Raw genomic sequence first — 13722 nt, 5'->3', positions numbered from 1 at the left:
AATATCAGTGAAATCTGACCTACTTGTAATTGCCAATGTGGTTGCAGAGCTAGGTTTAAGGTTACCTTAAATCTAAATCTATAATAAAATATTCTTGCTGGAGTTCTCTAAACATTAAGTCATGTGATTTTACACAAAGTATTTTATTCAGTGCAGGGAATTTTGTTTGCGTAGCTGACCCCGACTGGGGTGACAAAAGTACAGCAAATTGTTTCAGTGTTTCTGAGAGGTTGCGGAGATAAAATCATCATATGTTCCTGCTCCTGGTTTATGTGTGTGTGTGTTTTTTACCTATTCATTCACGGACTGCAGATGTCACTGGCATTTACTTACCATTCCTAAGTGAACCCTGAACTGGAGTGGCTTCCATTTCAGAGGAGAGTTAAGGGTCACATCACATTGCTGGGTCCAGAGCCACATATGGTCCAGATCAGGTAAGGATGGTGGATTTCTTCCCCCAAAGGACGTTACTGAAACAGATGGGTTTATATGTCAATCCAACAGTTTCATGGCCACCATTATCAGGACAAACCTTAAGAGTTGTAGAGTCTTACACCCAGCACAGTAACAGGCCCTTCAGCCCAAGATGCCCCATCTAAGATAGTACCATTTGCCTGTGTTTGGCCCATGTCCCTCTGTCTTGAAGTTCTAGGGCATTGTTTTTCCATTTCCTACTCTGTCCTACGATGCATCCTATATCATCTCTTCTCAGTCACAGTTGATGCCTGTGATGTTGACATGAGTAGTTAAAAACAAGTGTAGCTTTTGTTTAAAGTGGAATTAGAGAGCAGGGGAATAATTAAAACAAAGCATACAGATGTAGTTCAGTCAAGGTCTGTGATGTTATAGGGTAGTTTTTTTTTCTCGCAGAGCTGGATTAGAAAAGGAGAGAAAATGTTGGTGCAGGTACAAGATTATTAGCATGTTATCTGTCAGTCTTCTGATTTACATTCCAACTGAACTGCAGCTGATGGAAAGCGAGTGTAGTTTATAACATGTGGTTGTCTGGATATTGCCCAGTTTATGTGCTTGTCAAAGCTGCATGATCTGCACTGTGAGTGAGAGGTGAACTGAGTTTAGAAGTGACGTGAAACTAGTTGCCATTTGACCTAAATGTACAGGCATAATTCAACACCCAATCTAAAGTCATAAAATTGAATTGCCTTTTTTGATACAGAAATGGGCCAGAGACAAATATTATTGCACTAGGGAAGACACAAAACGCTGGAGTAATTCAGCAAGTCAGGCCGCATCCATGGAGCACAAGGATAGGTGAAGTCTCGGGACCCTTCTTCAGCTGCTCCACTGAGTAGTCACCTCAAGGTATCTCAACTTTGAAGAAGTTCTCCTCTCTAAAGAAGAGGTGCGACCCGAAAAGTCACCTATCCATGTTCTCCAACGATGCTGCCTGACCCGCTGAATTACTCCTGCATTTGGTGCCTTTTTTTGGTAAACCAGCATCTGCAGTTCCTTGTTTCCATATTATCACGCTGGGGTTTGTTGAAGGCTTCTTCACGAGTAACTAACACCGTTATTGGCCCGAAGATAGACACAAAATGCTGGAGTAATTCAGCAGGACAGGCAGCATTTCTGGAGATAAGCAATGGGTGATGTTTCGGGTCGAAACCTTCTTCAAACTGATGTCAGAGGAGAGGGAGATACATAGATAAGGAAGTGAAGTGTGAAAATAGGACAAATGGAATGGAGATCAAGGAAAATGTAGAATAGATCATTATTAGCTGGGAGAAGTTAACGACATAGCAAACAGAGATAAAATATAGTTGGACAGTAAGACTGGTCGGAGAACTGGGAAGGGGAGGGATGGAGGGAGAGGGGAAGCAAGTGTTACTTGAAGTTAGAGAGGCCAATGTCATACCGCTGGGGTGTAAGCTGCCCAAGCATTATTGGCCCATCCAGAAGCTTCTTATCAAGGACTTCCCGGGACCTGTATTGAGAGCACAGGATGGAATTGCCTGGTCCTCAGCCCTATGTGCACATAGCCAGGGTGGAACAGCTGGTAGTAATCCCAGGATATGAAATCAAGATGGTCGCTGCACACTTCACTTCACAGTTACTATGTTGAGTATTCATCATTTGTGCTTAATCACATCGCTACATTACAGGATGAAAAGCTGGCAAAGTCCAAAAGAGCATCCTCCAGGTGCTATAAGGAGGAACATTGGCACCAGGGGCTTTTGCAAGGAATTAAGCTTCATGTGTGGTGGGAGTGTATATGAGACTCAAAACTTTGAACAATATGAAGAATGATTGCAGGTAAATAGTGATTAAATGTCACAGGCACATCTGCAAGCACCTCTGGGCTTGAAATCAACATAGAATGTAACTGGCACTGGGATATTATGAAGTTTGTGACTGGGTTAGGAAGCATTGGAGGGTCTAATTATACCAAGTCCTAATCTTTGAAGGCCGATGGTGGATTCCACAGAGTGAAATCCTTTGGAGACTTGTTCCAGGTCTGTTACATCAGTGGAGCTAACGTGTAGCTGTACTATTTCTGGCTGTATAACGTATTACAGATGACTACCTCGCAATAATTTGAGCTTCAGGCTGTCTCTTGGGCAAAGCTCCGTGTTGCACTGGATTTGATTTCTAACTGTGCCAAACTGTCGGTCAAGTCCATTAAACACTATTGCTCCCCTCATTCACACTCAAGTACTTAAGGTGCTGACAGATATACCTTATATATAAAGATTACCCCGATTATCCATTCTTTCCATGCAGGGCATGTGCAATTAAAGAGTAAACAGTCCAGTTTGCCTTGCATTCTAACAGTGATAAATTCTCTTTAATAAATGCAGTAATATTTTAAATTGTCTCGATTTTTAATTTATAATGATTCATTGAGAGTCTTGTGTTCTGGCTCATAGCCAGCATCCTTGCAGAATATACTCAGCAGCAGTTGCCCAAGGCTGCCTTCCTGTCTCTGTAATATAAATATGATATAGGCCTGAAATTTTGAGTATCATATTTTCGGACTTGCTGCTGAGATCCTGTGAAACCGAACATAATCCTTAGGCAGGAAAGGCATTTAAAAGTTATAGCCTCAGCCCTCCCATTTGGAGCCATTTAGTTAAATTAAGGAATGCATGATGTCATGACCTACAGCGGTGAACTTATTAGTGTCAGTCTGCGTAAAGGAGTAAGAAGCAAGGAGCATTTCTGCAGTGTAAATTCTGCAATTAAACATAATTAAAGGAAAATGGCAATCAGATTGACTTCTCCCAGGGCCTGCATTTCACAATGTTTCCTTTCTTGTCAATACGTCTTCAGCAAACCCCTTCAGGTGAGGATAGACCAGAGCGTTCCCCTGTAACAGGGCCGTAACCTGATACTTCCTTCCTGTCGGATTAGGATCGCATCGTCAATATCATGTCAAGGCGAGATGGCAACAGTGGTGTTTACAAAATTAACAAATGGATTTCAAGTTAAATGCCGGCCAATTTGTGCAACAGATTTTCTGGGCAATGACCAGGCTCAAGGGATTAGTGCAGGTAATCATACTGACCACATTTTCCGACAGAGTACTCCTGTCACTTCAATATCCCCTTTCTTTCCTACTTCTGGAGAAGATTGGTAAGCAAATTTGAATCAGGTGCCAGTTTATAGAAGAATCGCTTGTGTTAGACTCTGGTAACCTGAGCTTTGAAAAACAGTGGGTCTATTTTCATTCAGCACGCAGAAGTTTTTAAAGGGTTAGGAATTCAAGTTTGTTCAAGTAACATTATTTATTTTCTATATTAAAAAAACCCTCCTGATCACTGCCTCATTAGCTGACTCAGCGGAGGAAGAAACCAGGGCACAACGGACGATACCGCACCTGTGTGTGAGGGAAAGAGAAACAAAATCAGCCCGGTATTCGAACCGCCATTCCTTTCCAGTGCACTCTCGTGAGCAGTGAATGCGAGAGGATGATAGGACTGACTTAGTTCAGTTTAGTTTAGCGATACAGCGTGGAAACAGGCCCTTCGGCCCACCAAGTCCACGCTGACAAGTGATCACCTGAACACTAGTTCTATCCTACACAGTTTAGTTTAGCTTAGTTTAGAGATGCAGCGCAGAAACAGACCCTTCGGCCCACCAACTCCGCGCCGACCAGTGATCCCCGCGCAGTAGCACTATCCCACACGCACTAGTGACAATTTACAATTTTACCATGCCAATTAACCTACAAACCCGCACGGCTTCAGACTGTGGAAGGAAACCAGAGCACCCGAATAAAACCCACGCGGCCACAGGAAGAACGTACAAACTCTATACTGACAGTGCCCGTAGTCAAGGATGTACCTGAGTCTCTGGCACTGTAAGGCAGCAACTCTACTGGGTGCTTGATGCCCCTTGTATGAAAGAGTGAGCTGGAAAATTCATTTTGGCACACCGTCAATTGAATTATTTTCTGCTGCTTTTGCTCTTGTGTTGGTCGTCTGTGGTTCAGTTGGCAGACCTCTTGCCCCAGAATCAAAAGACTGTGGGTTGAAGTCCCACATCAGGGACTTGAGCATGGAAATGCAGACCTTTTTTTTCCAACGCAGTAGTGTGCTCTTCTCTGGGAGGTACTTTCTGCTTTCCCAAATGGATGTCATAGAACCCCTGGCAGGATTTTAAGGAAGGTCGTGAATATTATCCCCAATGCCCTGACCAATATTTATCCTCAATCAACAACACATAAAAAATAAACCTCAGATAATCTGCCCATTATCACAGTGCTATTTTCGGACAATGTTATGTACTAATCGTAAGCACGCTTCGTTTTAACAGGGACAACATTTCATTGGCATTTCATTGGTTGTAAAGCCCTTTGAGACTTCCTGAGGGTGTGAAAGGTGTCAAATGATTGAAGGACTTTCTTTCTTTTTGAGTATCTGGATATAAATCAACCTCTTCAGAATGAAGGGAACTCTTCTGCACTATGGAATTATTTGAAACTGCTCATTCCTTGGAACAGAGGATGGCACAGCGGCGCAGTGGTAGAGTTGTAGACCTGGGGTTCGATCCTGACCACGGGTGCTGTCTGTACGGAGTTTGTACATTCTCCCTGTGACCATATGGGTTTTTTCTGGGTGCTCTGGTTTTCTCCCATATTCCAAAGACATGTGGGTTTGTAGGTTAATTGGTTTCTGTATATTTCCCCCAGGGTGTAGGATGCAAAACTGGGATAAGATAGAACTAGTGTACAGGTGATCACTGGTTGGCATGGACTCATGGGACGAAGGGCTTGGTTCCACGCTTTATCTATAATCTATACTAAACTGAACAGGTGCCTTAACATGCAAACAAAATTCAGCACTGAGAGGGTTACAGTGTATTGAGGATTTCAGAGTGTTTTATGTAAATTAATACTCTATTAAAATTAGCTCAGTATCAATCCAGATATTTAAACAATCAAGCCACAAGGTTATTTATATCATCTCTGCAAAGCAGTGTTCCACTACATAAGACGCGCACACATTTTATTTGATTTATTCCAGTAATTAGCATTTGTCTAATTCTTCTCCTTCTAATAATACTGACAGACTTAATTTAAGGAGAAAAATGGGCAGCATTTTTCTTTATACAAGACAGCCTCATGCTTCCCGTAAGTTTTTATCTCAATCGTCAAAATACCAATTCTGAATAATGAGTTCATCAGCTGCCACATATATTTTGCCCTGACAGCATTTCTTGTCTCAGAATGTGTTAAGGCATGATTCTTGTGACTGTGATTCTGGGTTGCTGCAGTTGAACTTTTTTTGACTTTTGCATTAGCACATAACGTGTCTGAGTTAAAGTGCTATTGCTCTTCCATCCTCAGACCAGCCATCATTTTTATGGGGATTGCTTATATCAGGGGTTTCTGCTTGAACCAATTGTAAGTTCTGCCATGTCTGATGAACTGTGCTTAATAAAAGTTTTTTTCAACATTTTTTATAGGTATTTGATGAGGTACCCATGAAGTGTTAAAAAGTGCATAGACATGCTTTCTTTCATACGATAGCATTTTTAGTTTAGTTTAGACAGTGTGGAAACAGAGCCTTCGGCCCATCGAGTTATCAACATTGACTGAACCTGAATAATTCTGTGCCTCGAGTTTTACTATACAGTACATGGTTAACCCACACCTTAATTTTAAAATCCTCACATTTATTTTCAAATACAAGGCTTGTATAGCCTTGTCTCCCTTTTCCGATGTTTTCAACTACCACTTTATTCTATTCGCTATTCTTGTTCCCTAATAAACCATAAACTGAATTCATCGGGCATTGGAGGTTATATTTTCAGTTGCCAAGACAATGGTTTAGTTTAGTTTAAGTTTAGTTTAGTTTAGTTTATTGTCATGTGTACCGAGGTGCAGTGAAAAGCTTTTTGTTGCACGCTATCCAGTCAGCGGAAATACTATACTTGATTACAATCATGCAGTTCATAGTGAGATTAAGAAGAGCATAGTTAAAGTAAGAAATGTTGCTGTTGGAGTAGTTTAGAAGAGTGGAGCGATTGTGATGACTGATTGCAGATCCACTTCTGGGACCAGTCACCTGGCTTGTGCACCATCTTGCTTTTCTTGGAATTCTCTCCCTAAGATCTCTCTGCCTCTTTGGCTATTTAATATGTACCTTACCTCTCTATCCCAATTCTACACAGACCTTTGTATCCTAGGTCGCCTCCATTGTCAGAGTGATGGACCTGTCCAACTTAGGCGATATTTTTAGGCAACTACAGGCGACTAGTTTGTCGCCACATGTTCGCCGGTGGTTGCCGGGAGTAGTCTTCTCAGACGTGCAAAAAGTCATAGCGTCTTTCTGGCCGCCGCTAAATTTTCAACGTTGCAAATTTTTCGGCGACAGTGGGTTTGATGCCAATGAGCATAGTTTGACTTCTCCTGGCGTAGGTGCTGTCGTAGGTTGTCGCCAGGATGACGTAGGTTGTCACCGGTTTTTCGGCGACCTGCTATGACTATGACAGTTGCCGGCAGTTGCCTGAAAAATCGGTAAGTGGGACATGCCCATGAGGCTACACGCAAATTGGAGGAACAGCATCTACTATTTCGCTTGAGCAGCTTACAGGCTAGTGGTATGAATATTGATTTATCTCAATTCAGGTAACGCCAGCATTCACTCTCTATCTATCCCTCCCCTACCCGAGTGGCACCAGCTTCTCATTTTCACCCAACAAAGAGCTTACAATGGCCTGTTTCCTTTATCATTGTTACTTTTTTGCATATCTTTCATTCATTGTTCTTTATCTCTCCACATGAACATCTATATCTCTTGTTTACCTTATCCCTAACCAGTCTGAAGAAGGGTCTCAACCTGAAACATCACCCATTCCTTCTCTCCAGAGATGCTACCTGTCCCGATGAGTTACTGCAGCTTTTAGTGTCTATCTTTGGTTTAAACCAGCATCTGCAGTTCCTTCCTACACAGTCTGTCTCTCTATCCCAAAATTCAGTCATCTGCTCAAACGATCCCTTTTGTGGCTTGGCTTCAAACTTTCCTTGATTATGATTCTGTGAAGTGTTTTGAGATGTTTTGCTATGTTAAGGGCACCACATGAAGTTGCTATTGTATATAAGTGCTTTGGGCTCAGAAACTAGAGACAGAGTGTGGGTGGCGAAGGTGAGGTGGAGGCAGGGGAGGCATTTTGACTTTCCTTGTCCATCATAAACCTGAAAGCCAGCCAACCAAAATGATGTGTCAGTTAAATTGAGAAAAATTACCCAATTCTGCTGACTATAAAATATAAGTTGCATGGTCACCTGTATGCAGTTGTTGAGGTTCTGGTATAAGGGTCATAATGGTACCATTGGGAAAGATGCCTCTTGCAATGTTAAAGCAAGCTGTTATTGTTGCGCATAAGTGATTTGGGCTCAGAAATGAACCTGTGGTTCAGCTTTATGCTGCGCAGCCGATTTAGCAACGTTGAGCCACTGGGACAAACCTTTGTAGGGAAACAAATTGTCTGCCAGGCCAAACATGTGAGAAGAGGCCCAGTGGGGTAAAACTGATTGACCTTTGGTTGCTTTCCTTTGGGGCCCACTGGAGAAGATCGTGTAAAGAAGGTGTGGATGTCTCCCGCACATAGTTTCCCCCTCCTCTGTCCACTGAGCCTCTCTGTCCCCATAATCAAATACTTGTCCCACCCCGGTCGTTCCTTCTTCTTCCTGCAGAAGGTACAGAAGCTTGAAACTATGCCCCCCCCCTAGCCTGAAGAACAACTTCCTGCCCTCTATCATCAACCTTCTGAACACTCCTTCCATCAGCGAGGGTACTATCCAATTCACCCTTACCCCATTGCTTTCATTGGTCTTTGTCTATGGAACTGATGTGCTACAATACTGAGAACAATATTCTGCACCCTGTATCTTCTCCCTTCTTAATACCTAATATACTTGATTGTTTGACTTGATTGTATTTATGTGTAGTATTATTTATCCCCTACACCCAATTCCTACGTCTACGCCACATCTGTGCCCAAGATGAGATGTTCCATATCAGGATATCTGAGGTCCACATTCATTAGGGAATGGGGGTTCCCCTCTTCCATCATAGATGAGACCTTCACAAAAGTCTCCTTGATATCACGCAGCTCAGCTCTTGCTCCACCTCCCCCTCCAGTCGCAACAGGGACAGAGTCCCCCTAGTCCTCTCCTTTCACCCCATCAGCCGTCGCATAATCCTCTGATATTTTGGCCACCTCCTACTGGATCTCACCACTAGCCACATCTTCCCATCTACACTCCTTTCCGCTTTCTGCAGAGACCATTACCCCCACAACTCCCTGGTTAACTCGTCCTTCCCACCCAAACCACCCCCTCAAACGCTATTTTCCCCTGCAACCACAAGTGATGCAACATGTCCCTATATCTCCTCCCTCAACTCTGCCCAAGGACCCCGACAGTCTTTTCAGGTGAGGCAGAGGTTCACTTGCACCTCCTCCAGCCTCATCTACTGTATCCGCTGTTCCAGGTGTGGACTCCAATGGCAAGACCAAGTGCAGGCTCAGCGATCGTTTCGCTGAACACCTCCGCTCAGTCCGCATAAACCTACCTGATCTTCCGGTTGCTGAACACTTTAACTCCTCCTCCCAGTCCCATACTGACCTTTCTGGCCTGGGCCTCCTCCACTGTCAGATTGAGGCCTGGCGCAAATTGGAGGAACAGCACCTCATATTTTGCTTGGGCAGCCTACACTCCTGAATATTGACCTCTAACTTCGTAACCCTTGCTTTCCCTCTCTCCATCCCTTCCCCATTCTAGTTCTCCAACCAGTCTGACTGTCCCCCTGATTAAATGTTATATCTGTGTGCTTCGTTGTTACATTCTCCAAGCTAACAATGATATATTCTACACTTTCCTTTGAACTGCATCCCCTTTGATGTCTCGTTTTCATACCATACCCTTCCTTATCTCTGTGTCTCCCCTTTCCCTGACTCTCAGTCTGAAGAAGGATCTCGACCCAAAACATCCCCCGTTCCTTCCATCGAGAGATGCTGCCGGTCCCGCTGAGTTACTCCAGCATTTTGTGTTTGTCTGTAGTATTATCTGATCTATTTGGATATCATGCCAAACAAAGCTTTTTACTGTACTGGAATGGCAGAGTAGACTTGATGGGCCGAAAAGCCTAATTCTACTCCTAGAACTTATAAACCTATGAACCTATGAAGGCATCCGTGTGAGGAACTGCCTCAATATTAGACAGATGGATATGCAGGGAATTGAAGGATATGGACCAAATGGAGACAGAGGAGATTAGTTTGACTTGATGTCATGTTTGGCACGATATTATGAGCCGAAGGGCTTATTCCTGTGCTGTACTTTACTACGTATTATGTAGCTTCTTCCACATTCCCTTTAGTTTAGCAACTGAAGTATTTTGATGTATAGTCAGTTTTGTAAGGTGTGATATGTTTTCGGCCAACTTTCTCACAGCTAGCTGTTACAAAGAACATTGTAATTTCAACTGGGCAATCTGCCTAACTATATTTGTTGATGGATACATTTTGGTCAGAGATCCTTTTCTTAATAAAATCAGAACATTGTTTACATTGATCTGACTTGAGTTTGGCATCGAAAAACAACCCAAGATACCTGTACTCGAGGAGAATCTGAATCCAGAGCTTTCTGGCTCAGGGATGGCTGTGCTCCCTATAGAGCTATAACTCTAAATCCATTACATTTGCAAATTATAAGTAAGTTTTCCCAGTGGCTGAGAGTTGCTACGTAAATCATTCACTCAGCATGTTGCTGAACCACACAGATGAAAAGGCCCAGGATTGAATCCTTATTTGGATTGAATAAACTGATCCCAGCTGAAGCGACAATAGAATTTGATCCCAATGCCCAAGGCCAGAGTAAGAAATGAAAACTAATGCCCCTGTCCCACGTAGGAAACCTGAACGGAAACCTCTGGAGACTTTGCGCCCCACCCAAGGTTTCCGTGCGGTTCCCGGAGGTTTTTGACAGTCTCCCTACCTGCTTCCACTACCTGCAACCTCCGGCCACTACCTGCAACCTCCGGCAACCACCTGCAACCTCCGGGAACCGCACGGAAACCTTGGGTGGGGCGCAAAGTCTCCAGAGGTTTCCGTTCAGGTTTCCTAAGTGGGACAGGGGCATTAGTTTCCCAGTAAAGAAAACAAAGTGCTAGAAGAATTCTGTGGGTCAGGCAGCATCTATGGTGAGAAATGAAATGAGCCCAAGAGGTAGGTGAGGCAGTTGCTATAACAACACATGGGCAGGTACATGGTTAGGAAAGGTTGAAGGAAATGGGCCAAACGCAGGCAAATGGGACTAGCTCAGGTGGGGCATCTTGGTCGCTATGGATAAGTTGGACCAAAGGGCCTGATTCTGTGCCTTATGACTATGATTCTAGGATGTTTCGGGTCAGGACCCTTCTTCAGACAGATATGTATTCCCATCTCTAATACCATTTAGTGATTGTTGCTGGATGTGCATAGATATTACTTAAATGTAAAAAACAAATCAATGATACATACTGTGCCTGAATAGCTGGATCTTTAAGTGAGTCAACACCTTGATAAATGAAACACTTTATGGCAATGCTCTTACAGTAAGTTGTAAAATTCAGTCATATCAGCAAAGGAAGAGGAGTGACGTACTGTAGCGTGTCATCCAAGAAATTGAAATGGAAAGATTTCCATAAAGGAAAATTATTCCTTTATGCCGGGGAAACTAATTTCCATCAGTAACAACCAGAAAACAAATTTACTAACTCATTGTTCATTGTGGAAAACCACATCTTAAGGAAACACAGGTAAAAAATGGTGCTAAGGTTTTGTAGCAATAGCCTTATTACATTTTCAAATGATGAGAGACCTCATTGAAACTTACCAAATAATGAAAGGCCTGGATAGAATGCATGTGGAGAATATGTTTCCACTAATGGGAGATTCTAGGACCAGAGGGCACAGTCTCAGAATAAAAGGACGTACCTTTAGAAAGGAGATGAGGACAAGTTTCTCTAGTCAGAGGGCAGTGAATCTGTGGAATTCATTGCCACAGATGATGGTGGGGGCCGTGTTTGGGTACTTTTAGAGCAGAGATTGACAGATACTTGCTTAGTAAGGGTGTCAACGGTTACGGGGAAAAGGCAGGAGAATGGGGTTGAGAGGAAAAGATAGATCAGTCTTGGTTCAATGGCAGCATCGACTCGGTGGGCCGAATGGCCTACGTCTGCTCCTATGACTTGAGAGGTAATGAATTTATGATGCAGATTGTGCATTCAGTCTTCCATGGCAGGGCGCATATCAGCTTGTGATGAAAGGAAAGCAGTGGCCTCCACCCACCAGTCAATTAGCCAAATAATTTCTAGGAATATGGTGGAAAAGAAATAGGTTTGATGTGACAACCAGGACTCAATAAATCACAGTAAAAAGTAGTTCTAACTACAATGAGGTGGGTTTGTGGAGCATAGCTTTGAGGTGAGTTGGAGAAAAAAAGGAGATGTGCGGGGAAATATTTGCAGGTGGGTGCCTGGAACGTGTTGCATGGAGTAGTAGTGGAGGCACTTACGACAGTGGTATTTAGGAGGCTTTCAGATAGGCACAGTGGCGCAGCGGTAGTGTTGCTGCCTTACAGCAGCAGATCCAGGTTCGATCCTCACTAGGGATGATGTCTGTGCAGAGTTTGTACACTGTCCCTCTGACCATGTGTGTTTTCTCCAGGTGCTCCAGTTTCCTCCCACACTCCAAAGACGTACAGGTTTGTAGGTTAATTGGCTTTGATAAAACAAAATTGAAAATGATCCCTGGTGTGTAGGATAGTGCTAGATTACAGGGTGATTGCTGGACTCGGTGGCCGAAGAGCTTGTTTCCATGCTGTATCGCTAGTCTAAAATCTAATATGCAGGAAATGGAGGGATCATAATCATCATCATCATCATCATCATCATAATCATACTTTATTAGCCATGTTTTGCAACATACGAGGAATTTCATTTGCCATGGCAATAAAAAGCAACAGAACACACAAAATACATTTCACCATAAACATCCACCACAGTGACTCCTCCACATTCCTCACTGTGATGGAAGGCAAAAAAAAGTTCAATCTCTTCCGTTCTTTGTTCTCCCGCGGCCAGGGGCATCGAGCCTTCCGTTGAAGGGCCCATCTTGGCTCCTGTAGCCGGCTGTCGGGCCCGCCGTGTCGGGGCGATCAAGCTCCTGCATCGGGGGGGGGGGAGGGAATCTCAGCTCCCCACGCTGGGCGAGGCTGGTCGAAACCTTCTGTGTCGTTTGGAGCTTCCCGACATCGGTCTCTACCCGAGACTGCGAGCGCCTCGATGGTGAAACCCGCAGGCTGCGGTTGGAGCGTTGATCCCAGGCAAAGGATCGGCTCCGATGGTAAGTCCACATCCCCGCGGTGGGGCTCAAAAACAGTCCCGAGCAAGGCCTCCAGCTCCATGATGTTAGGCTGCAGAGCGACCGGAGATACGTTCCGGAAAACAATTGCATCTCCGGCAAGGTAAGAGAATGAAAAAAAAGCTTCCCCCGACCCCCTCCCCAACCCCCCACATAAAACAAATCAGAGAACATTAACGCACTAAAAATACCCCAAAAAAGACGAACTGACAGACGGACTGTTGGCGAGGCTGCCATCATGCGGCGCCCCCTAATGGATATGGATTATGTACAGGCAGATGAGATTACTTTACCTTTGTGTCATGTTTGGCACAGACAATGTTGGCCGAAAGGGCCTATTCCTGTGCTGTTCTTTATGTTCTATGTAATATTAGATGTGTGCCCAGTTGAGCTTTGATAGGGAATCGTCATCCTCTTATAAAAGGTGCTTTCATTAATGAAGTAGTGAAAGAAGTGACCTCTGTCACTCTGTGCTATGCCACTTCGCATGTGATTCCAATCTCTGAAGGACCATCGGCTTTCCTGTGCAGATGTTTAACATCGAATGACTAGATTATGACTTTACAATAAGAGATACCTGATGTGAGGACAAAGTTGCTCACTCCACTATGATTCTCGTGCACAGTGATGCGCAATCTTGAGAAGGGTCCCATCCCGAAATGTCACTCATCCCTTTTCTCCAGTGATAGTACCTGACCCGCTGAGTTACTCCAGCACTTTGTATCTATGATTCTCTTCAAGTCAGTTTATTAAGTAGACAAATCACTATGAGGGGAGACATGTTCCGATGATTGTCTAAGAAGCAACTGCAGGTTACCGAAGATAGACACAAAATGCTGGAGTAACTCA

The sequence above is a fragment of the Amblyraja radiata genome, chromosome 8 (genome assembly GCF_010909765.2).
Source record: "Amblyraja radiata isolate CabotCenter1 chromosome 8, sAmbRad1.1.pri, whole genome shotgun sequence".
NCBI classification, from domain to species: domain Eukaryota; kingdom Metazoa; phylum Chordata; class Chondrichthyes; order Rajiformes; family Rajidae; genus Amblyraja; species Amblyraja radiata.
Note: the sequence above shows the minus strand (reverse complement) of the source record.